Below are 25,980 nucleotides of genomic sequence, written 5' to 3'. Positions count from 1 at the left end.
CCGTGACTGTTTGGAACAGGAACTGCAGCACCACGTGGGGCAACAAGAGGAACGACAAGATTTGGAACAGTGAAAATAGGGGAAACCGGAGTAGTCTCACTTGAAGCAGAAGCCATTTCTGAAATAATTCACGTAATGAGTACAAAGATCTGTTTTAAGTTTGTTAGAACTGGTCAACTCAAACGCGAATATAACAGAAATAAAATATTAAGAACAAATGATGTATACAGTACAACAGTACATCGAGTAAGTATATACTGAAAAATAGAGTAAGGAAACAAATAACCAAACCGAGGCTTATAACTAGTACAGTTTCCTTAAAACAGATTCGTCCCCTCCGAAGTGTGCTTCGAGGATTACAAAGACGTATGTTTCCCATGATACAATGGAGAAACCTTGTAGACACCTAGCACGAAGACACTACACTGGCGAACTGAAAATTTACCTGAACAGTATCACGACGGGACAGATGCGCAAGAACAGAGCAACAACGAAAACAGAGTGCAACTGAGAGGAATTCGTGAGCTGTGTATTTTTGTGAGATCGTATTCTAAAGGACTGGAGTCTGCCTCTATATATAGGCACTTGCGTTCCATATGGACAGTCACAGCAGCCAGTTGAAAAGCCAAAGGTCATGCAGATGAAACACCAACAATCAGCAGCCAGATGGAGCACCAACAGTCAGTCAGACTGAAGGTCACATCCAGAAGGTTCGAATTAAAATTCGAAAATTAGAAAAAGAAAATAGAAAAAGGTGGCCAACACTGGGTAGGCAATTTTGCCTTGATCGGTTTGACATTCGACGCACTCAGGTCACGCTCGTACGCTTGCACACAAGTCAAGCCTTTTTCAGTGCAAATCGGGCCCTTGATTTGCACCCCCCTGTGCAGGCGCGCGCGAGAGTGAGCTTCTTGACCAATCATTCTTACAACTTCATAAAGTGTAACATATTATAAGCTCACCAATTTTTCCTTTCCTATTCAATGTGGGATACTCCCACATGCCTTCCATATGGCAAGACCAATTTCCATTCATTATGGAAAAATCCCAATATAATCTCAACCCAATAAATCTCAAAGTCCAACATTTTTTTTCCTATTGGATGACATGGAGACTGTTTTACATCTCATTTCATCGTAGTGCTAATGTGATTGTAACAAAAATTGTTGGTATGTCATCGAAACTTGACCATGTAACTAGAGCTGTCAAAGTAGGTTGGCCCGTCCCGCACCGCTATATAGGCATGTTGGGTTAATAAATTTCTAACCCGCCTAAATGGTAGGTCGGTCCAACCCGCAAAATGGTGGGTTGTGGTGGGTTGCGGGCCAACCCGCCCCAACCGCCAAATATAACTAAAAATTGACAGGTCAGCCCGTTCCACACCGCTAAATAAACGGGTTAGATTGATAATTTCTCAATACGCCTAAATGGTGACCCAACCTGCCCTGCACCGCCACCGACAGGTTTTGGTGGGTTGCAGGTTGGTACACCCTACCGACCTATTTTAACAGCTCTACATGTAACATTGAATATTATTGATGTATTTGATGTCATTTCAGCGTTTTGACGAAAGATGTAGATGCTAAAAGAAAAGTTACTGATGCGATCCTAAAATTTCCTTCGTCATCTTTATGAATCCTCCAAATGTCCTTGCCTGAAAATCATGAATAAATCGGTTAGGGGGCAAATCTTCGATGCCTAAGTCAGGCAGAGAAACATGGGAGAAAAGATGAAAGACACTAAGAGAAACATCATGGGGAAGAAAGTGCAGCTTCCCACGTTGTCTGTAATCAAGAAGAAAACAATATATATAATAAAAACTTCTCTGTCCTTCAGATGGTTGAGAACGTGTGTTCATATCAGCTCATTGTTTTCCATCCATAATTAAGAGGGCAAGACCCATGATCTGATGGGATGTGGCCCATGATCCGATAATATTGACAATTTCAAGCCCGAGTGTAGATAGTGAATATTTGTGAGGCCCATATCCAATAATAATTACAAGACATCACTTACCACCAATAACCTACTTGTTATCACAAATCCCGGTCTAAGTTTATGCGTACCAGTTATTTGCATGACGAGTTTGGCAATTTCCTTAAAATTAAAATATACTGTTTTTCCCCATAAAATTCAGATACTAAATGCCAATTAAAATATCAAACCATTCTAAAATCTTAGACCAGTACTGACCATACTTCCCCATGCTTTCTCAGTATTTAAAATCAATATTTCATGTCAGTATTTTGAGATTTGCTTCCACGTGAATGCCATTGCAACAAAATGTAAAAGAAAAGAGTACTAAAACTATCACTCTTGTCTTGGACTCTTGGTCCATAATAATGTTGAGTGCAGTAAAAGCTCAGATTTCATGGTGGAGGGGACATATTTTTATGAATGGGACAGACATAAAACTATAATTTTACTTATACAAGATTCATTGCACGTATTGAATATTACATAATTTCAAACAATAATTCATCACAACATTGGAATGTCTCCTTCAATTGGATAACAAGTCACATCCCAAACTTTGTTAAAGAAATGCATGCAATCACTAAAAATTTATTTGTTTTTTAAACAAATATTATGTGTTTGCTTCTCTTAAATTTAATTGAAACCAAAACCTAGTGATCCATGAGATGTTAATTTTTTTTTATTTTTAAAAAAAGTGATTCTTCTAAAAATTTAGCGTTAAAATCACTTATTTATGAAACACTATTAGACTTCAAAAAATGAACCACTAGTATCTACTTCTCAATCACTTTTGAAGAATCAGAATCAACGCATGATCAGCTTTTGTATTTCAATTAAATTAAATAAAATTTATCACATAATTTGAGTTTAAACACGGAGATCTGATTTTTTAAACCAAAAATCAATTATTATTTTTTTGGTGATTGCAAACGTTTCTTCAGATTGATTTCAAATTCTGAAATTAATTGTCTATATAGAATATTTGCTCCATAATTGATCAAAACTTGATCGATGTATGTGATTTGTAGAATAAATGGTGAGAGAATTAGTTTTTTTTTATTTAAAAAATTAAATGAAACTTATCAATTTTTAAAATTAAAATGATAAGAGATGAGATATGATAGAAAGATAAATGTGATATATGACGTTGGTGGTTAAAATAGGATTTTTATCCTCGAAACGTATCCTAGAATGACGAACCTTTAAAAAAAACTTAAAAACATAAGCTTACTCGGCCACAAAAAATTTCGACAATTAGCGATGTTTTTATATATCTAAGAAACGTCGCTAATTTCAAATTAGCGACGATTTTGCGACTAAATTATACTTATCACCGGTGTTTTCTTCGTCGTAGAAATTTAACAATGTTTTTATAAAATTATCGCTAGTTTTAGCGACGATTAACAAAATTTCATCGCAAGTTGCGATGTAAATTTTTTTGAAGACCGCCCGTAAAAATTAACGACGATTTTTATCGACGCATTATAGAAAATCGTCGTTGTTTGCGATTATTCAATTATGAATTTCGTCTCTAAAATTTGCTATGGCTCAACATGAGTATCCCTAACTTTAGCGACCAATTTACAGAAGTAGTGGCTAAAGCTAGCGAAATTTTACAATAAATAGTCGCTATTATTAGTGGCGTTTTACATTTTGCATCTTTAATTTATCCGTAGTTCAACTGGAGATGGTTTCTTTGCAAATCATCGCTATTAGCGACGCATTATAGAAAACCGTCACTAAAGTTAGCAACAAAATTTTTTAACTATTCGCTAAACATTGTGTTTTTTTTTTTTGGTGGTGATCTTCCTTTTATAAAATTAACAAAATTTGTTTTTTTTACTATTTTACGTAAAAATAAGAAAAGTAGATCTTTCGTGAGACGATCTCATAGATCTATATTCGTGAGACATGTCGATTTGATCTATATCTACAGTGATAAACAATACATTTGACATAAAATAGGTTTTTTGTGAGGCGGTGTCGCAGATCTGTTTTCATGAAACATGTCAGCCCGATTGATATATATAGTGAAATATAATATGTTTGACATAAAACAAATATTTTTTACTAAATTGGATATGTTCGACCATTACTCTTTCAAATTTAATTCGTGAAATGATTTTATAATAGTTTTTGTGTTGACATAAAAAAAAATAATTTTTCATTAATAAGATCGGGTTAGAAATTCATCTTATAAAATTGATTTACGATACAATCTTTTAGGAGTTTTTGATAAATACGAATTATTCTCTATGAGAACATCATTCACTTAAAACTCAGTGAATAAAGTTATTTAAAATATAATTTCTCTACCTAAATTGATGTTTTGGCCATTGGCTCCATTAATTGTGTTTGGATAGAAAATATATGGTTAGTGATTGAGACATGAGCATCGCTATCTCCAATAATCACCACCTTAATTTATTGCATTTTTTTTCTACATTTTAATTATTTAGTTTATTATTCACTTAATTTGATTAACTTTGTTTAATATTTTACTTGTTTTGAAGGGTCATAAAATGTATTTCAAACTCCGTAAAAAAAAAAGTATTTCAAACTTATAAGGTATCATATTATATTTAAAAATTAAACTTCAATTTATTTGACTTTAGGTGCAAAATTCCCATTTATCACAACGGAAGTAATGAAGCCGTCGCTAAACTAATGAAAGAATATACGATTCATTAGTAACTAACTTTAGTGTTTCACTTTCATATATGAAACATCAAATGAAAATTTCTTTCTCATAATACCATTTCCACTCGCTCTAATTATTTTTATTATACTAATAACAAAATAAAGTGGAAATACAAATTACGTTATGGAAAAATTTGTTCTAATATGATTATATTTTATATTAATATTTCATATAAATATAATTATTTTTAATTAACATTTAATATATCAATATGATCACATTGTGTGTCAAGTATTATTACTATATTTTTTAGCATTTCATGTTAAATTTTCAAATTTTTGGTTGTAGTCTCATTTTATAAAAAAATGTTCTCATTTATTATATCCATAGGAAAAAAATCTGTTAAATCAATTGGAGAAATTATTGATTATTATGTCATATCAGTTCTTTAGTTTCTAAAATTGTTTTATTATTATTATTTGATACATTATGTATTGGGCCCAAATATTAAAGATATATTAAAAGATCCTTAATTATATATATATTCAAGGCCCACACTTGATCGGAAAAGAATTATTGACAGGGCCCATCTCCTATCAATTGACGAAATCAATGGCCCAATTATTTGGATGCTTATCTAGTAGAAGTCTGATGGTGATATCGAGTTGACTAATGATAAGTTAGATCCTATCTATACAGACATTACTTTGACATAGATCTAACGGTGTGCATTTATCAATAAATATGGAGTTAATTATTTTTTAGTAGACCCCGCATGTATTGATAAATGAGGACTTTTAGATCTATCATGAGGGTAATGCCTATACAGGTAGGTTGAAATGAACCCTAATGATGTTTAAGGAATCTTTATCTAATCTAACGTTGGCTCAAGTTTTATATTTTTTTTAGGCAAAACTTGTAATTTTATTAAGTAAAATCCTTTATTACAAGTCTAACCAAACACGAGAAAAACTCACAATTCATCCAAACAAAAGATGACTGGGAGGAAGAAGAAAAAACATCAATAATATGAGCTACAGATTTCGCCGAGCGACGAACATGAAAAATATCAGAGATTGTAGTTTCCTGCATCCTCTTTTTAATCTCTGCAGCACACATACCCTGGTATCCCAGATCTTATGCTGGCTCTTTATAAAGAACTAATGTCATATATCATTATCTTTTCCAAATCTCTTATATTATGTGATGTCTCGAAAAGTGCTCGTGTGACGGGTCATTCTCATACTCTAGTCAGGAAGGAAGAGCCCAAGAGGGACCGAGTGGAAGATCTGCCCTGGTGGAAAGGGTATCTAGCCAGACAAGGAAGCCTTGGAATCCTGAACACTTGCAGCACATTGGAGTATTCCCTGGTCAGGAGAGGCAGGGAGACTAAGTCAATCCATCATGGATCACGTCCACCGATAACCAAGGACATGTTCCCTCCCATGTTTACAAGTCGTGGCTAGGCCATAACGTGGTGCACGACCTTGTATCGTGGCCACTACCCGAGAACGTCGGGATGGTCACAACCTTTGTGACCTATAAATACCCCCAATAGATGTAAAATCGGGGAGTTCAATTCATTTCCTCAAACACTTTCTATACACATTTGCTTACATACTTCCCCTCTGCGTGAATACCTTACTAATTGGAGCTTCGGATTAGCCATGTCGAAAAACATTTCGGCGCCCCACTATTTTTTCATGTGTTGAGTGTGTGTAGAACATGTAATGACCTGATCCGGACACCTACTTGACAAAACTAATAACATGCAATTAACTTAAGATAAGGTCAACAAATAAAACAACAAAAAATTAAATTATTACAACCCAATCGAACAACATAATAAATACCCAAATGTTAGACAACCAAATTGAAATAATGCGAATAAACCAACTAAACTGGAACAATATCACCTATCCTCGATAAGCTACAACCACTGCCTCAACCACCACTACTGCTGGGTGCGTCCAACCTAAGGTCTGCTCTATTTAATGGGGTGTCCAAGACGAAACCGAGGACGTGAGTGATGAAAGCGCTCAATACAAAAGTATGATTATACATATGCTATGATTGCGTGAATGTAAATGTACAGAGTACCAAAAAACAATCTCAATCAAAACTGTTGTAGTAGCCCAGTTCCAATTTACAAGATTAATTGGTTAATTATATTTTATTAACAAGAGCACAAGTTAAGATCAAGAACACATGACATGAGTAGCTCGGGTCGGTCATGAGTAGCTCGGGTCGGTCATGGTTGTTCAACAATAGCTCGGGCATTGAGCTAGAGCTCGGGCTTGGAGCTAGGGCTCGGGAATGTGTTTGTGCTTGGCTCGGGTCGGGGCTTAGGGTGCTCAAGAAAGTGATGTGCAAGGCCAGGGTAGTGTTCAGTCATGGGAAGAACACATGGTATTCAGGTCGGGAATGGACACGTGGCTGGAGCTAAAACATGATTAGTGTCCTGCTAGGTGTCATGCACTCGATTGACACCTGTCCCGGCTCATCCTCTATAAATAGGAGTCGAGGGTTCGGTCATTTTACACCATTTCATCTCACTTATTAGTTCTACTCGGACCAAGGAGTAGCTCGGGAGCTCGGGAGTTCGGGAAGGAGTAGCTCGGGGCTTGACCAGGAGCAGTTCAGGTCGGGCTTGACCAGGAGCAGTTCAGGTTGGGCTTGAAGGGAGAGGTCAGGTCGGGTCAGTCTTGAGACCAGGTTGGGTCGGGACTTGAACCTAAGGCAGCTAGGGGTTGTCTTCTTCCAGCTTAGTTCAGACTTCGGTGTTAGGTACGATAGTACTGTTCGAGATATCCTGACTGAGTATGCATGTATTATGTGACTGCATGATTTATATGTCATTGATTTATGCTGCATTCATCTACATATTAAGCTATCTCCTTTGAGATGTATATTAGTAGGGTTGTACCCTATCCTGTTAGTGGATGGACTTCCATCGATTTGGGTCCGGCATATCCACTGGTATATTGGTATGGGAGCCACCTCCTGAAGCGATGGCACAGCGTGCTACATACCAGGGCCTGGTCTGTCTCTGTTATCTGATCTTTGACCTCGAGTTATAGGGAGTTCACTTTGCATGCATGTATACTCATACTCTCGTACTGAGTGTTTTATGCTCACGTCTCGTACTTTGTGTTTCTGGACACCCTATTCCATGGGGCAGGTTTGCGATTGGACGAGGCGGGTGGTTTCAGGAGGGGCTAGGCAGCAATTGGTCAGCTGGAGCTTCGCTTAGGTTTTTATTTCTGTTGTTATCGGATTGATACAGCTTTTCGATAGGGTTGTATAATCTAATTGGATTTTTACAGATTCCTTGCCTTGGGATTGTAGTATTTGTAATGTTTCCGTAGTTTATTCTGATATCTGTTAATTAAGTTAATTGCATGCCTAAGTTTTGTTTAGTAGGTGATCTGGGTAAGGGTCACTACAACTGTGCTCAGTCATGAATGCGTCATGGTATGTAGTACTCTGGACTGTCGAATCAGGAAGTGTCATACACCATAATAAACTGTGGATATAGGTGACCTGATCCTGTACTAGCAGGTTCAACTATCCTCTCAAGGAAAAAAAAGGCTGAACGACCCCACTACAGGCTATTTCAAGGGTACAGGCTCAACATGAAAATGTATGCAACATAATAATCTTGACATAATATATTCACATAAGACATGCCAAATAACATGCAACACATAGAATATGCACACTTAACAAGAATATCTCGGATAGTACTTTCGTACTTCTAACAAGCAATCTAGCAGTAGCGGGCCAAAAGTCCAAGCCTATAATCAAGTGAATACCATATCACTTATAGCTTAATAAAATACTTAAATAAACTAATGAGTACTCTCAAAAGCTACTAAGAGTCTAGAATTATACCTTCGTTCATCGTTAGTCCTTGTCGAAGGCTCTGGCTTTTAGACACAGCTTCACTGTTATCCCGAAAGCATCCCGCTAGCGTCCGACCATCGAACTAGCAGCTAAAACACCAAAGAACACTCAATATACAAGAGGGAAGAGTTGGAAATGAGAAAGGAAATGTGATATCGGATGGCCTATTTATAAGCGACGATCGAACGTTCCGATCCTGCATGACTGCCACGTTCCGAACTACATACTTTGGAAGCTTCGATCGCCCTCTTCGGACCTTTTGCTCTCATGCATGCGTGACGTGTTTAAGGCCTCTTGGCGCCTAAGTGGACAGCTGAGTTTGGACTTCCAAACTCCCGTGTCCATGTATATTTGACAACTCGTACTCTGCATGGCCTAACACTGATCGGACCTTGCGATCTTAGTTCGGACCTCCTGAACTCTTCTTATGCATCCGATCTTGGTTTGGAATGGTTTGGTTATCCCGAACTGTCTTCGGACCTTCCGAACCCTTCGGTGAATTCGAAGCCTAGAATTTATTCTGAACTTGATTATGTAATTGATTTTCTTAGATTAATAATCCTTAATCATGTTTAACATTTAACCAACTTAAAATGATAATCATGTACTATATTCTTCCTCCACTTAAGGGATTTCGTCCTCGAAATCCGGACTAGGTAAACAAATCAAAACAATACTAAAAGCATACTTTATTGCATCTCATCAGGTTTCAAGTACATGCATAATGTTCAAAGGAAAAAGAAAATCAAAACAACTCAGGATGCTCTGAGCGTATATGAATCTCTAACTGCCAAGTATCCTTCTATACCTCGCCGTTGGCACTAAACCATGACAAGAGATATGCGCTTGTTCTAGAGCACCTTGTCCTTCATGCCAATAATCCCGAGTGGTCTCTCCACATAAGACAGGTCCGGCTCTACCTGAACCTCCATCAGGTGCAAGACATGCGACTCATAAGCCCACATACTGTTGAAACAATGATACATGGAATACATCATGAATGTTGAAGGGATATTGCAGTAACACTAGACGATAAGCAACATATGGAACGGTCCAATGAATCTTGGCGCTAAATTGTCCTTCAGAAAAAATCTCGTCACCTTCCTAAAATGTGAAACTGTGACGTCCCGTATTTTTAGATATTTTTCAAGAATTTAGATGCGAAAAAGTGTGGGAAATTTTTTTTCAAATACAACAGTGTAAGACATGCATCGGACTAGCAAGTTCAACAACTTGTGATTGAAATTATAATCTATGTAATTAACACTCAAAAACCTAATGACTCTAAAGTTCATAAAAGATTTGGAACAAAGGATGCAACCATACAGTCAATGACCGGTTGTTATACGGGCACGTCAAAAACTATATCTCACATAGAAAACCTGAACCGACAATTAAAATCTTAGGAAAGCAGACGAATGTGAGTTTTAATAAAATAAACTTAGTGCAAAATAAAATACTTTTTAAAACATTCGTGGCACCAAACTTAAGACTATCATAATGAAATATCAACATAAGAGATTGAAAACTTAAAATCATTAAAATCCATCGTCACGAGACCGTCTTTGAAAATACTAATCTAAACTTTTATTTAACACTGACTCATAACGGTCGTGCATAAAATAATGTAACAACAAAATATTAATAAACATATGAAAAACTTCTCTCTTTAAAACGTCAGAGATTCGAAACAGTCATGTCATGCAACGCCTTCGCCTCTTGGACTCTGCATCCTTTCCACTAAAATTTTTAATTCATTTACATCTCAAATCTAACTGCATCAATCAAGAAAATTGAGGCTAAAGACTCAGCAAGAAACATAGATTACATAGCTAATACATAATAAAAATCATCATACTAGGGACGTGCAACATTTGAACATAATCACCATGCATAATAATAACATAAAAGTAAACTTCTTCAATTTGGGGTGATAGAATACATGCAATTGTGGTAAACATATTATATGAGCACATGAGATTTTAGTGATCATGGTAGTTATACAACAAGAATATAGATGCACCATCCATAATAGCCTTGGCCAATATGCGCACCAAATACCGTCCAGACTGGCCTTGGTAAATATGCGCACAATCTCTGTACCGTCCATTATGGCCTTGGCCAATATGCGCACTGGATACCGTCTATACTGGATTTGACCAATATGCGCACCTTCATTATTTGGAAAGGCCTCTCCAGAGCTCATCCCGGAGTACCCGTCCCTTTTACCACAAGAACACATACAACATCAAAATATTTTCATGCATCATTGAAACATCATCATACTTCATCATCGTCATGAAACATCATCATAAACTTCATCATAAAACATTTTCATCATAAAATTTCTTATCGTTCATGAAACATACTTAAAAATATCTTAAAGTCATCATGTCATTATTGAACATGGAATAACTTGAAACTTATCATGTCATGCTCTTAAAATCCTTTCATGCTTGAAAATCATGTATGCTAAATGAAATAAAGATAAACACGCCCATAAATCTTTCATAACATTTCATGATTTCATAGAAAACATAGTTTTCATGAGAACGTACTAGCATATAATGCGTTACATTACTAAACCAATCCACATGAGTTGTTCTTTTTGTTCTTGACATTAAAACTTGAGACTTTTTGCATAGGACATGGAAATAACTTGAAACTTATAATGTCATGCTCTTAAAATCCTTTCATGCTTGAAAATCATGTATGCTAAATGAAATAAAGATAAACACGTCCATAAATCTTTCATAACATTTCATGATTTCATAGAAAACATAGCTTTCGTGAGAACGTACTAGCATATAATGCGTTACATTACTAAACCAATCCACGTGAGTTGTTCTTTTCGTTCTTGACATTAAAACTTGAGACTTTTTGCATAGGACATCTTGAAAAAACTTAAAACACCTTAAAATATCATAAAAATAAATTTAGAACATCAAAACACGATAGGAAAATTTTTTGGGCAGAACTCTACCGGCTGGGGTGCGCAGAAAGCGCCCCTGCGTGCTCGAGCACGCAGAAACGTGCGCTCGAGTGCACAGCCCAGGAAGTGTCGTGCGGGGTGCAAACCTATGACTCTCGATTCTTTTTCGGACCTTTTCAATCCTTTTTCAAACCTACTCACTGAGCCATTGAAACATATGATCAAACAAATGAAAACTTTGAAATCTCAAAAAAGATTCATCCAAAAACAACCATATTCAAAAGATTTGCATCAAATTTTACGTTCAAAATACACACAAAAAAAATTCTCAGATTCACACATCTTTTCATCAAATCTCAAAAATCTTTACACGAACATTCACTCATTGACACCTTGATTTTCCACATGAAAAATATTCAAAACTTGAACGGATTTGATCGAAAACACCAAGACTTCAAAAGCTTTAAACTAAAATTACATACATAAAAAAAACTCATCTTCAAACATCTTTTCTCAAAAATATTTAACCAAAACATCAAGAATGATTCACGTTTCACAGTTCTATATCATGCTCTTCAAAATATATTAAAAACAATGCAATTTACATTACATACACATCAACATACTTCTTTTTCATATTAAAATATATATACTCTCGATTAGTGGTTACAAAAGCGTTTAAAACTTGTCTGATTGTCGTGGGTTGTGATTAACCAGTACCTCGGTAGGGATGTAGCCTTGCACGAACGAGATTCGAGAGTCTTCTTATAACTTGGTGCAGTGTTTTACCGAGGGAAGGGATAGGGAATAATGGGATAGGCGACAGCTAGGGGGAAGAAAAATAAATAAAAGAAACCTGAATGCCTACTTTAGTTTTTTACTAATAGGCTTAGAATTCGGCCCATTAGTTGCAAACACAGACTATTAAATTTTCTATCCTAAACTTAAAATTATATTTGAACGCTCTTTTAAAATAAAAACTGCACTAAAAATTAAACTTAAAATAACATAAAAATATTTGCTTAAACCTCGTTCGTAGGCTAGTCTTGTTTCCCGCAATCCAGAATAATCCCAAACTAAAAACATTAAAACTAATTTGAAATCGTTAAACATCATGTGTGAGACCTCGGTTCTAAACAACTAACTAAACATACAAGATCCAACCATAAAGCAATTAATTTTTTTTTTTAAAAAAGAACGCCTCGCGCCCGCGCGAGATATAGCTCTCGCGCGCGTGCAGACAACACATCCAGGGCCCCAACTGAAGGCTCGCGCCCGCGCGAGATACACCTCTCGCGCGTGCGCGGGCTAACAAACCCGAACCCCTGGAAGACCCCGCGCGCGCGCGAGGAATTACCTCGCCCACGCGCTGAAAACCTGGGCAGAAATGCTCAGGCTAATAATTCATTACCGTGCTCGCTTCCGACGTTCCTTCAAATACATACACAAAACGGGGTGTAGAGAATACACGCAATATCACAACATGCACAAGCTCAAGTCCGATACATCAAGGTGCATAGCAAGATTATTAGTACATGCAACGACGACATTACAACCCTGAAACTTGCATAGACAATACAATATAACGACGAAGTTCAAATTCTAAACATGTTCCAAAAGTAAACCAGATTGACATGCTGATTCGACTTCTAAACCGAGTCCCACTACTAGCTCTCCATCTTGATGCTAACCGGGTCTTCGCTGACTCGATCCTGCCCCACCTGTTGCCAAGTACACATACAAAACAAAGCAACAGCCGGATAACTCCGGTAAGAATGATATTCCCAGAAAAAGCAACATAACAAGTAATATACCAACAACATGCTTTCAAGACAACATAATCAAATCAAAATGAATGATATACATATATTTAAAATAGGGATATCAATTCTGATAAACAAGGGATTGCTGCTGTGCTTTTGTGATCCCGAGGATGAGATCACGTAACGACTCACTGACTCTCCCAATCAAGGTGGTGCCACGTATCCGACTACCCTAGACTTTTGTGCGACTATAAGGAGTATGCTGACACTAGGCAAACCTCTACGCCCAGACCACTCGCTTAAAGGCCCCAAAATGTCTAACATAAAAAAATACTATTCTGCCCGCTGAAATCAAAGGTTTGGCTCAATATGAATGCATAAGAAAACATAAAGCATTAAGCCATATAACAAAACTCAATCAACACAAAATACAAGTTCCACATGTTAGAACAAGTATTGATGAAAGTATGTGATTTTAAGGGAAACTCGAGAACCAACTGTCCCAAGTATGCTATCCCGCTAACGATGACGACTTTTACCTTTCAATGCAGTAGCTCCAACTCTGGAAACGTTACAATTAAAGGTTTAATAAAAAACTAAACAATCCAACAACAACAACAACGGCTCAAGGTAATCTCTTTACCGTTCTTCGTCCAACTCTTGACGTTCAACAACTGTTAACTCCGGGCTTGACAACTCCAAATGAAACTGTTCAGATACAAATAGATGATCAACAACGACGATCAATTTACAAGCCAAAGATCAACAACTCAAAATGGTTCAAATCTCCCAAAAACTCAAAACCGCGGCATAACGGCTAAAAACTGAACAACCAGAAACACAGACAGCAATTCAATATAGATATCAACTCGTATCAATGCTAATACAACAATAACAAGGAAATTCCAACAAATCTCAAAATCTCATTTTCGAAAAAGGCTTCCAAAAATCATAACAATTCTGAACGTCGCTCTAATTCAAAACCTACAGATAATAAACGATCAGAACTCTGTCAAGAACAACATACTCGAATCTCGAACGATTCTAACAACATCCAAAAAATAGAATGTATCGGATCGTAAAAAAACTTACGATATAACGGAGCTCTCGCTGCAGTGATCGCTAAACTGCCTTCAGAAATAAATTCCAACGGCCGGATCGAGCTCGGACTGGATTTTGAAAGCTCAAAACTCAAAAGGGGCGCTTCAATGGTGGATATGGCGGCTTGGAGGAGGTGAATGGAAGAGAAGAAGACTTAGTCAAGTCTTAATAATATAACAAATCCAAAAATTGCGTTTTAGTCCTTGAAATTTCCAAAATTTGCAAAATAGACCCTGATCAAAATCAAGTCGGCTCTTGAACTCTGTAATCTCCGATTAACTCAAATAAACTCATTTAAGATAAAAATGGGGCGTTACAATTCTCCCCCACTAAGAAGAGATTTCGTCCTCGAAATCAATAAGAATCACAACTCATAAGATAGAATAAAGAACTAAAGATAGTAAGAAGAACTAACGTCATCCGAATAACTCAGGAAAACGCTGTCTCATGTTGGATTCTGTCTCCCAAGTTGCTTCCTCAACTCCATGACAGCTCCAATGCACTTTCACCAATGGAATTAACTTGTTTCTGAGTTGCTTCTCCTTACGATCAAGAATCTGAATCGGTCGCTCAAAGTATCTCAAAGTCTCGTCTAACTCGGCTTCGTCAGGCTGAAGAATATGAGAAGGATCTGGATGATACTTCCGCAGCATAGAGACGTGAAAAACGTTGTGAATACCAAATAAAGATGGAGGAAGTGCAAGTCTGTAAGCAAGATCGCCTATCTTCTTGAGAATCTCGTACGACCTGATAAATCTCGGAGATAACTTCCATCTCTTACCAAATCTGACCGTGCCTCTGAAAGGAGAAATCTTAAGGAATACACGGTCTCCCTGCTCGAAACTCAGAGTTCTACGTCTGACATTCGCATACTGCGCCTGTCTATCTTGAGCTGATTTCATTCTCAACTGAATGATCTTAACTTGCTCTGCCATATCTCAAAGCATCTCCGGTCCCAAATCTGGTGACTCGGACAAATCGTCCCTAAACAAAGGAGATCGACACTTCTTGCTATACAAAGCCTTAAAAGCGCCATAACGATACTCGCTTGGAAGCTGTTGTTGTAAGAAAACTTGACAAGAGGAAAAGAATCTTGCCAACTAGTGAAAAAGTCTAGCACTACCGCTCGTAGCATATCCTCTAATGTCTGGATAGTTCGCTCTGACTGTCCATCGTTCTGAGGATGATAAGCTGTACTCAGATGCAATCGAGTACCAAGTGCCTCCTGCAGACTGTGCCAAAAGTGCGAAGTGAATCTAGGGTCTCGGTCTAAAACAATCGACTTCGGCACACCATGCAATCTCACCACATTGCTAACATATAACTCAGCCATCTGATCGTGACGATACGCCATCTTGTACGGAATAAAACAAGCAGACTTAGTCAATCGGTCGATCACTACCCAAATAGCATCGCATCCTCGAATAGATCGCGGTATCTTCGTGATGAAATCCATAGAAATGTGATCCCATTTCCATTCAGGAACAGAGACTGTGCAACAGACCCCGGTTGCTTCCTTTCTGCTTTCACTTGCTGACAGTTCAAACATCGAGATACAAACCTCGCAATTTCGCTCTTCATTCTCTTCCACTAGAACTGGTTCTTCAGATCGTTGTACATCTTACGACCTCCAGGATGAACACTGAACCGACTGCAATGAGCCTCTTGGAGAATACACTGTCTCAACTCCGAAATATCAGGCATATTCACAAAAAAACGTCATCTCTAACCTGGAATTCAGACTGATGCCCAGATCTGACTTTCTCTACTGAAACCTGAATGCTCAGATCAGACTTCTGTGCTTCTTTGATCATAATAAACAACTCCGACTCGGCTTGAATAGCAAACACTCTGATAGTATCCCTATCTGTTTCAAACTCTAAACCAGAAGTGCAACAATCATCGATCAACTGAGAAACACCAATAGTAGAAAGATATAAAGAACAAAGCTTTCGGCTCAAGGCATCTACAACTGCATTCGACTTTCCGTGATAATACTTGATTTCGCAGTCGAAATCCTTCAACAGATCTAACCATCTTCTCTGTCTCATATTCAGCTCTTCCTGAGAAAAAAATTACTTAAGACTCTTATGATCAGAAAAGATCTCGAAAGACTCACCATAAAGATAGTGATGCCAGATCTTCAGAGCAAATACGATCGCAGCTAGTTCAAGATCATGAACCGGATAACGAGTCTCGTGCGGCTTCAGCTGCCTCAATGCATATGCTATCACATGCTTATGCTGCATAAGAACACAACCCAAGCCTCGGTTAGAAGCATCACAATAGACTGTAAAACCTCCAGTACCTTTCGGAATAGAAAGAATTGGAGCACTGGTCAGTCTCCTCTTCAGATCAACAAAGCTAGCCTCACAATCTGCAGTCCAGACAAAAGGCGCATTCTTCTGAGTCAGCTGGTTAATCAGCTTGGCAATAGAAGAAAAACCCTCGATGAATCGGCGATAATAACCAGCTAAACCCATAAAGCTTCGGATCTCCGATACTGATGTTGGTCTAGGACAATTCATAACCGCTTTAATTTTGCTGGGATCGACAGAAATCCCATCTCCAGAAATAATGTGACTGAGAAAGAAAACTCGATCTAACCAGAATTCACACTTAGATAGCTTGGAAAACAACTGTTCAACTCGCAAAATCTGCATGAAGATCCTCAAGTGCTCTGCATGGTCAGTACGGTTCTTCAAATAGATAAGAATATCATCTATGAAGATAATGACGAACTCATCTAAATAACGCTGAAAGATACGATTCATAAAACCCATAAAAACAACTGGAGCATTAGTCAAACCGAACGGCATGACTATAAACTCAAAATGACCATACCTCGTTCTGAATGCGGTCTTAGGAACATCTTCCTCTCGCACTCCCAACTGATGATAACCTGACCTCAGATCAATCTTCGAATAGACATAAGAACCCTGCAGCTGATCAAAAAGGTCATCTATTCGGGGTAAAGGATACCTATTCTTTACTGTAGCCTGATTCAGTTGGCGGTAGTCAATGCAGAGCCGCATAGAACCATCCTTCTTCCGAAAAAACAGAACAGGAGCACCCCAAGGCGATACACTAGGTCTGATATATCCCTTGGCAATCAAATCCTCAAGCTGCTCCTTCAACTTGTTGGAAAACGGTGATCAGATCAATCAGAATTGATATCCGATACAGCGGAAGTTTAAAAATTTTATATGGAACGATTCCATATCATGGGTATCAAAACTTTACGATTAAATTGTGCGTGTAAAAATTAAATAACAATTAAATTTTTACCTTGAAATCTCGAAACGAGATTATGGACACCAACAGATTACTCTGCTCTTGTTGTATATCACAGGAACTGATGGACGAACAATTCTTCAATCAGGTCCACGAACAGAAGTTTAATCCCTCTGATAGATTGCACTAGAAAATCTATCAGAAGTTTCTACGAAGAGAATTAACGAATTTGATCCGTTAAACCAGACTGCAAATTCAAAATTCACAGGCTGGAATTTTCAGAACAGAGAGAGGGGGGCGGCGGCCACTATGGGAAAAACTAGGGTTTTCGAAATTATTTTGTGACCTCTGTTGTGTAATTTCTGTACTGCAATAACTTATTTATAATGTGGGCTGCTAACAGCTTAGGGCCCATTAGTCATAAGTTCAAGCTTGACAAGCAAAGCCCGCATGTTCAGAAATTAATATAAAATTCATCGTGACTCAGATTGATAAACCAATTTCACCAATGTGTACAGAAACCATTTCTGCATCTTTTAAAGTCAATATAAATTTTCTGAATCCGAATTCAGTGGTTTCCAAAAATGTCCATCACTATGCCATTTTAGGAAATCTTACTCCTCTACTCTGATATAAGAAGTCCCACTTCTTTATTCACTAAATTTAACTCTTTAAATTTAATTATCTCAACGGGGATTAAAAATCCATTACTTGTGTGACCCTCAATGGTTCAGGGATACAGCTAGCCGTGGGCTCACAACTCCTTGTGACTCGGAACAACAATTTCCGACTTGCCCATCGAATCATGGTAAGAGCGCCTAGCAACATCGCCCCATGATTCCCTAGGTATCACTGATAGTGCCTGCAAGAACCAATAGATTTTGGTTAGCGTACAGTACGGTCCCTTCATCCATATATCCCGATTGAATCAACAACCATTGGTAAATCGAGAGTCGTTCGAGATTCGATAACTATGCAATGCATCTTGAAGATCAAATAGTGACATCGCATGTGCTACTAAGAAACCATTTCTTAAAACACATCATGTACTCTGGCCAGAGATTCGTCACACTAATATCTCCTCAGATTGCATAGGATATCCACACTAGCAAGTATGTGGTGAATCCTTGACAACAAAGCATCGACTCCTATATGTGTTGTAACTGTTCCCAATCCTGACACCTGATGACCCCAATAGAGTCGGTAAACGAGTCAAAGTACAGTACTAGCATATAGAGTCTCAATGATGTTTCAAGTAGTAAGGACTAATGGTGTACAACCAAAACCGCGGACATTATCCACTCGATAAGTGATAACCACTTGGAAAGTCCGGATAGGGTAGTTCGATCATTCATCGTATGAATATCCATTTGCATGCTTTGAACATCTCTATGTTCCATACCAATGAAACGTAGTACTCGGCATCGCAAATGCTAGTCTCAATCTCGAGCGATCCTTATCCTTATTAACGGACGGCTCAATCGACTAGGAACTGTTTAGAATATACAGTGACTATAAGATGTGTTTCATGATAGCCATCCCCATGTCCACCACATCTTACATACACTATAGTATATTCAAGGTCTTCATCTAAACATCTTATAGTATGTCACAACATAATAATATGATAAAAGATAAAGTAAACGCCATTATAAAAGTGTAAATTATATTAAACAAAAGATTATTTGTACATAGAGTCATCAAAGCCCTTAGCCACAAGTTGGCTCACCGGGCACCCACTCTTTCACAACTCTCTTAGTTCAATAGGTGTCATACGATAAGGAGCTTTGGAAATAGGTTGAGTACCTGGCACTAAGTCAATTTTGAATTCGATCTCTTGAATAGGCGGCAATCCAGGAACATCTTTCGGAAACACATCAGCAAAATCTCTAACCACTGGTATATCCACCAATGCTGGGCTAGATTTCAGTACATCAACTGCATAAACCAAAAATTCTTCTGCACCTCTCTGTAACAAACGAGTCATAGATAACACTGAAATCAAAGGAATTCTAGATCGAGAACCCTTACCAAAGAATTTTCACTCGTCTGCCATTTCAGGTCTGAACCTGACAACTTTCTGAAAACAATCGACTGTTGCCCTGTACTTGGTTAAAGCATCTATACCAACAATACAATCAAAATCTGACAGTCCAAGTACAATACAGTCGAACTCTAGAAAATTTCTCTCAAAACAGAGTTCACAGTTCCTGACTAATCTGACAGAGACAATTCCTCCACCCAAAGGTGAAGTAACAACTACTACAGTTGGCAACAACTCAGTAGGCAAAGCATGCAATAACACAAATTTCTCAGAGGTAAAGGAATGAGAAGCACATGTATCTATCAAAACATGAGCAGAATAACCAAAAATCGATACCTGCTATAACATCGTCTGGTGCTGCCTGAGCCTGATCATCTGTCAAAGCAAAGACTCGTGCCTGCTGTCTCGGAGGATGGTACGCACTAGGATTACCTCCCTGTCTATTCTGCTGCTGAGGCTGGAAGGAGTGAACTGAAGAATACTGTCTCTCAGGCTGTGCTGTAGGTCTAGATGAACTCCCACTCTAAGCTCAATCTCTACTACGCTGAGGGAACACTTTAGAAAAATGTCCCGGTTGCTGACAGTTGTTGCAGTTACCAAAGACTCCTACACACTGATCTGGTGAGTTTCTACCTCCACACTTGCTGCAATACAAGGATGATGATCCAGAACTCTGTCCTGAACCGAACTGCTTGGAACCACTTGAACTAGAAGAACTGTTCCCCTGCCTCTTGAACTATTTCCCTCTTGCTTTGTACTGATCCCTTCTGTTTCCCCCACTGCTTCCACCTTCATACCTATTCTGCTGGTTCTGATACTGGGGTGGCTGATTCTGATACTGAGGCGGTTGGTTCTGAGACCGCCTTTGTTGCTGAGGTACCATCTGATTTCCCCTCTGTCTCCATAAACCCGCTTCAGCTCCCTTTGCGTGATTCATGGCATCCGCAAAGTTATCAGGTCTAGCGGTTTTTACCAACGTGAAAATGTCGGGATTCAAGCCGTTGATGAACTGGTCGGCTTTGGCTTCTTCACTGTCGGCAATGTGCGGTGCAAAACGCAACAAGCTGTCAAACTTGGCTATGTACTCCTCAATGTTCAGATTCCCTTGCCTCAGATTGGCAAATTCGGCTCCCTTGTCCTTTAGGTACGAATCAGGGAAAAACCGCTTATAAAACTCAATTTTGAAAAGAGACCAAGTAACAACTATACCTCTGTTCTCCATGGATCTCTTTGTCGTGATGCACCAGTTCTTAGCAACACCACAGAGCTGATGAATGACTAACCTGGTTCGGCGGTCATCTGTATAATCAATGGAATCGAACAACTGATCAATGTCGTCCAACCAGCTCTCACAGTCAACCGGATTTTCTGTACCTAGCAACAAAGGTGGATTAAATGACTGGAACCTCTTCAGCAAGGTTTCCATAGGCGTTGCTGTAGCATCCAACTGATCAACTTCAGTACTAGCTTGCTCAGTTGTAGGAATAACTGGCGGTGGGTTTCTGTTTATAACTCGACAAGGACCCATCTGATAATCAAAGGTTAGGACACAAGATATCTCAATCGCTATAATTCGGAGTCCTTACAACCGCTTGGAATACCGGATACCCGTCGATAACAAACAGAGTTATATCTCAAGTAGTCCATGCTTTATAAATTAAATCACAAAATCATGTAATTCAATTAATTCTCAACTAATAAAGCATGCTCGCATGGAATTAAATAAATAATTAAATAATTCAAACACATGCGAGGAGCCAATACATGCGGACTCGAACTACCCCGCTCACTCTAGTTCAACCAAGAATCTTAACTCTCTGATACCACTTAATGTGAGACATCGGTTCTAAACAACTAATTAAACATACAAGATCCAACCATAAAGCAATTATTATTTTTTTTTAAAAAAAAGAACGCCTCACGCCCGCGCGAGATACACCTCTCGCGTGCGCGCGGGCTAACAAACCCGAGCCCCTGGAAGACCCCGCGCGCGCGCGAGGAACCACCTCGCTCACGCGCGAAATACCTGGGAAGAAATGCTCAGGATAATAATTCATTCCCGCGCTCGCTTCCAACGTGCCTTCAAATACATACACAAAACGGGGTGTAGAGAATACACGCAATATCACAACATGCAAAGCTCAAGTCCGATACATCAAGGTGCATAGCAAGATTATTAGTACATGCAACGACGACATTCCAACCCTGAAACTCGCATAGACAATACAATATAACGACGAAGTTCGAATTCTAAACATGTTCCAAAAGTAAACTAGATTGACATGCTGATTCGACTTCTAAACCGAGTCCCACTACTAGCTCTCCCTCTTGATGCTTGCCGGGTCTTCGCTGACTCGATCCTGCCCCACTTGTTGCCAAGTGCACATACAAAACAAAGCAACAGCCGGATAACTCCGGTGAGAATGATATTCCCAGAAAAAGCAACATAACAAGTAATATACCAACAACATGCTTTCAAGACAACATAATCAAATCAAAACGAATGATATGCATGTCTTTAAAATATGGATATCAATTATGATAAACAAGGGGTTACTGCTGTGCTTTTAGGATCCCGAGGATGAGATCACGTAACGACTCACCGACTCTCTCAATCGAGGTGGTGCCACGTATCCCACTCCCCTAGACTTTGGTGCAACTATAAGGAGTATGCTGACACTAGGCAAACCTCTACGCCCAGGCCACTCGCTTAAATCCCCCAAAACGTCTAACATAAAAAGGACTATTCTGCCCGCTGAAATCAAAGATTTGGTTCAATATGAATGCATAAGAAAATATAAAGCATTAAGCCATATAACAAAACTCAATCAACCCAAAATACAAGTTCCACATGCAAGAACAAGTATTGATGCAAGTATGTGATTTTAAGGGAAACTCGAGAACTAACTGTCCCGAGTATGCTATCCCGCTAAAGATGACTGCTTTTACCTTTCAATGCAGTAGCTCCAAATCTGGAAACGCTACAATTAAAGGTTTAATAAAAAACTAAACAATCCAACAACAACAACAACAACGACTCAAGGTAATCTCTTTACCGTTCTTCATCCAACTCTTGACGATCAACAGCTGTTAACTCCGGGCTTGAAAACTCCAAACGAAACTGTTCAGATACAAATAGATGATCAACAAAGAAGATCAATTTACAAGCCAAAGATCAAAAACTCAAAACGGTTCAAATCTCCCAAAAACTCAAACCGACGGCATAACGGCTAAAAACTGAACAACCAGAAACGCAGACAGCAGTTCAATATCGATATCAACTCGTATCAATGCTAATACAACAATAAGAAGGCAATTCCAAAAAATCTCAAAACCTCATTTTCAAAAAAGGCTTCCAAAAATCATAACAATTCCGAACGTCGCTCTAATTCAAAACCGACAGATAATAAACGATCAGAACTCTGTCAAGAATAACATACTCGAATCTCGAACGATTCTAACAACATCCGAAAAATAGAATGTATCGGATCGTAGAAAAACTTACGATATAACGGAGCTCTCGCTGCAGTGATCGCTAAACTGTCTTCAGAAATAAATTCCAACGGCCGGATCGAGCTCGGACTAGATTTTGAAAGCTCAAAACTCAAAAGGGGCGCTTCAATGGTGGAGATGGCGGCTTGGAGGAGGTGAATGGAAGAGAAGAAGACTTAGTCAAGTCTTAATAATATAACAAATCCAAAAATTGCGTTTTAGTCCCTGAAATTTACAAAATTTGCAAATTAGACCATGATCAAAATCAAGTCGGCTCTTGAACTTTGTAATCTTCGATTAACTCAAATAAACTCATTTAAGATAAAAATGGGGCGTTACATCATGCAAATTACATAACATTAAATTATTTAACACCATATTTAAACATATATTTTAACACCTCAAATCTCAACTTTGGAACATAAAATCTCACGAAAATAAATAGTAAGAAAAACCTTTTAAACAAAACCTTTTAAATCATGGATACATCACATAAAATCATTTATTAAACATAACTTTTAAATCATAAATTAATAAAATAAACTCATTTAAATTTCATTTAAAATACCTTTAATAATCGGGAATGGATTTATGGATTCTCTAGGCATTACAAAAACTTTCAAGAATACATGCTCTCCTAGCTCAAAATATAATGGTCTGCACTTGGTGTTGGCATAACTGGTCTTCCTATCCTGTGCGGCTCTGAATCTTTTCTTGAACAAATCAATTTTTTCGGCAATATGTTGAATCAACTCTGGTCCCTGAACCCGTCACTCACCCACTTCATCCAAGAATAAAAATGTAAGACAACGGAGACCATAAAATGCATCAAATTGTGCCATGCCAATGGTGCTATGATAGCTGCTATTATACGCAAACTCTAACAACAAAAAATGATCATGTCAGGATAAACCAAAATCCATCACTAAAATTTTAAGAGTATCCTCTAGTGTCCATATAGTTCTCTCCGACTATTTGTCAGTCTCCGGATGATACACTATACTCATACTCAGTGTAGTTCCCAAGGCCTTCTAGAAACTACCCCAAAATCTTGAGGTGAACCTCGAGTCTCTATCACTGACTAAACTCAATGGAATCCCATGAAGGCGTACAATCTCCTGAATGTATGATCAGGACATACGGTCAAAGTTGAAATACCGAGTATACAGAATAAAATGGGTTGACTTGGAAAACTTGTCAATAATAACACAGATCGCATCACAGTGTTTGGAGGACATCGGAAGTGAGTAAAAAAATCCACAGTCACATTATCCCACTTCCACTTGAGAATCTCTAAACTCTGAAGCAAACCTCCAGGTTGATGATTCTTGGCCTTGACTTGCTAACAGAAAAGGCATCTTGATACAAACTAATAAACACTGAGCTTCATTCTTTTCCACAAAAATCTTGTATGTAGATCCTTGTACATCTTCATACTACCTGGGTGTACAGTGAATCTGCTCCGATGGGCCTGAGATAGAATCTCCTCACTTAACGTTGAGTCGTTGGTCACAACAACCCTGCAAGACAAACACAACAGCCCATCCGATTGAAGATGAAAACCAGAAGTTCCATCTCTCGGATCAAGTTAGGCTAACTTCTGCATCTTTGGATCTAAGTACTGCGCTTTCCGGATACAGACATACAATGCTGGCTGATCAACAAAAATAAAAAAGACTCGGATCTTCTAGAATTATTTCTTGTGAAGAAACATGAACCATAAAGAGCAACACTCATGCACTGCACTGTGCGAATAACACTCACATACATACACCTTACGACTAAGTGCATCTGCAGCTGGGTTTGAGGAACCTGGGTGTTATTTGATTTCGTAGTCATAAACCTTTAGAAGATCCATCCATTGACGTTGTCTCATGTTTATCCAGTTCGAGTGAACAAGTACTTCAAAATCTTGTGGTTAGAATAGATCTCAAAATGCTCACTGTATAAATAGTGATGCCAGATATTCAGTGCAAAGACGATAGCTGTAAGCTCCAAATCATACACGGGATAGTTCTCCTCATGAGATTTCAACTATCTGAAGGCATAAGAAATCACATGCTCATTCTGAGTCAACACATCCCAAACCTTGAAGAGAAGCATCTGTGTAGAACACATAACCACCAGTACCAGACGACAAAGCTAGCATAGGCGCGGTAGTTAGACGTCATCTCAAACCATGAAATCTCTACTCATATTCAGCTAACCAGACAAAAGGAACATACTTTCTTGCCAACTACATCAGTGGTCTTGTAATCTGTGAGAAATTTTTGATAAACCACCTATAATACCCTGCTAAGCCTAAGAAACTACGAATCTCTTAAGATGTTGTCGGACACAACCAGTTCAGAATAGCTTCCGTCTTACTCGGATCAATTGAAACACCATCACGAGAAATCACATTCCCAAGGAACACCACTCGGTCAATCCAAAACTAGCACTTGCTCAAATTGGCATACAATTGCTTCTCTCGGAGATTCTGCAACACAATCATCAAATGTTGTGCTTGCTAATAAACACTGTCAAAATATATCGGAACATCTTTGATAAATACCACGACGAAATTATCATGATAATCTCCAAAAACTATGTTCATCAAATCCTTGAAGATTGCAAGTGCGTTCGTCAATCCGAAATGAATAACTAGGAACTCGTAGTGACTATACCCTGTACGGAATGCTGTCTTCAGAATGTACTCATCACAGACTCGCAACTGATGATAAACAAACCTCAGATAAATATTGTAATACACCGACATCCCCTGAAGCTGGTCAAAAAGATCATCAATATGCGGTAAAGGGTACTCATTCTTGATCGTAACTTGATTTTACTGCCTTTAGTCGATAAAGAGACATATAATCTTCTTTCTTCTTGATGAATAACATTGGCG

The sequence above is a fragment of the Henckelia pumila genome, chromosome 4 (genome assembly GCF_033568475.1).
Source record: "Henckelia pumila isolate YLH828 chromosome 4, ASM3356847v2, whole genome shotgun sequence".
NCBI classification, from domain to species: domain Eukaryota; kingdom Viridiplantae; phylum Streptophyta; class Magnoliopsida; order Lamiales; family Gesneriaceae; genus Henckelia; species Henckelia pumila.
This window is presented reverse-complemented; position numbering follows the sequence as displayed.